This window comes from Mandrillus leucophaeus, unplaced genomic scaffold (genome assembly GCF_000951045.1).
Source record: "Mandrillus leucophaeus isolate KB7577 unplaced genomic scaffold, Mleu.le_1.0 Scaffold160, whole genome shotgun sequence".
Lineage (NCBI taxonomy): Eukaryota > Metazoa > Chordata > Mammalia > Primates > Cercopithecidae > Mandrillus > Mandrillus leucophaeus.
The window spans coordinates 243,801-245,647 of record NW_012101588.1 but is presented as its reverse complement, the minus strand read 5'-3'; the positions used below and the strand labels follow the sequence as shown (position 1 = coordinate 245,647).

The 1,847-nt window shown below is 44.2% G+C and overlaps 2 pseudogenes across 1 annotated transcript; both read left to right on the top strand.

Annotated features, from left to right (window-relative positions):
• LOC105536568 overlaps positions 1-1,847 on the top strand; it is a 122,466-nt pseudogene that overhangs the window by 84,789 nt on the left and 35,830 nt on the right.
• Positions 867-1,841, top strand: LOC105536527 (annotated as a pseudogene). The gene has a single exon (XR_001005606.1). The product of XR_001005606.1 is annotated as a mitochondrial import receptor subunit TOM22 homolog pseudogene (transcript).

Below are 1,847 nucleotides of genomic sequence, written 5' to 3'. Positions count from 1 at the left end.
AACTGTAAGTCAATTAAACCCTTTTTCTTTATAAATTACCCAGTCTCAGGGAGTTCTTTATAGCAGCGTGAGAATGGGCGAATACAAGCATCTATAGAGTATTTAAACAAATCAACAAGCAAAAACCATTTACCCTGTTAAAAATGTGCAAATCACAGGAACAGATACTTCTCAAAAGAAGATATACAAGCAGCCATTGAGCATATGAAAAAATGCTCATCATTACTAATCATCAGAGAAATGCAAATACAACAGTGATATACCACCTCACATCAGTCAGAATGGCTAGTACTGAAAAGTCAAGAAATAATGGATGCTGTTGATGCTTCAGAGAAAAGGAAATACTATATACTGTTGATGAGAATGTAAATTAGTCCAGGCACTGTGGAAAGCAGTCTGGAGATTTCACAAGGAACTTAAAGACACCTACTATTTGACCCAGCAATCTCACTACTGGGTATGTACCCAAAGGAAAATAAATCATTCTACCAAAAAGACACATGTACTCATATGTTCATTGCTGCACTATTCACAATAGCTAAAACATGAAATCAACCTACGTGCCCATCAGCATAGATTGGATAAAGAAAATGGGGAACATAGACACTGTGGAATAGTATACAGCCGTAACAAAAATGAAACCATGTCCTTTGCAGCAACATGGATATAGTTGTAGGCCATAATCCTAAGTGAATTAACTTAGGAATAGAAAAACCAAATGCTACATGTTCTCACGTATCTATGGGAACTAAACATTGAGCATACGTGGACATTAATACAAGAATAAACGCTTTCCGCTTCCAGTGTCCCCTACCGGAAGCGTGGACATTAATACAAGAATAAACGCTTTCCGCTTCCGCTGTCACCTACAGTCATGGCTGCCGCCATCGCTACTGCCGGTGCCGGGGAACCCCAGTCCCCGGACGAATTGCTCCCGAAAGGCGATGCAGAGAATCCTGAGGAGGAGCTGGAGGAGGACGACGATGAGGAGCCAGATGAGACCCTGTCGGAGAGCCTATGGGGCCTGACGGAGATGTTTCCAGAGAGGGTCCGGTCTGCGGCCGGAGTCACTTTTGATCTTTCCTTCTTTGTGGCTCAAAAAATGTACAGGTTTTCCAGGGCAGCCTTGTGGACTGGGACCACTTCCTTTATGATCTTGGTTCTTCCCGTTGTCTTTGAGACTGAGAAGTTGCAAATGGAGCAACAGCAGCAACTGCAGCAGGGGCAGGTACTTCTAGGGCCTAACACAGGGCTCTCAGGAGGAATGCCAGGGGCTCTACCCCCGCTTCCTGGAAAGATCTAGATTGTTATTGCTGTTTGAGCTGTCTCGGTGGGATAAGTTTGAAATTCAGTGTTTGAACTGCTGATTATTTGGATTTTTTTTTGTTTGTTTTTTTTCAACTTTGGCACGTTGATCTATCTAAACCTGGTGGGGAGAATTCTCCCCACATTGTCTCATGGAAAGACTCAACTTGCAACCGTGCCCTCCACACTATCCTTACTTCTGTCTTCACTCTGATACCAGAGTGTAGCCATGCAGACGGTTATTCCAGCTCTGGCCACCCCACTCCTTTCACCAAATTGCTCCTAACTGGAAGATCTCACTTTCCCTTTGTGGGGTGGGAACCCATGCCAGTGAGAGGGATGTGCCCCTGACCATTAACGACTGCCCTTTTTTTTTTCTTTTTTTTTTTAAAGAATGGAGCTGTTGGGGAGGGACATGCACGCAATGTGAAAGACAAAATGCATGACACCTGTAGTGTAAAGTGGCCACTATGAATCCCTATGTATGAGAGGAGGGAGGCTGGCTGCAGCTTCACTCACAGAATGGGGACTGTGGAAGACAG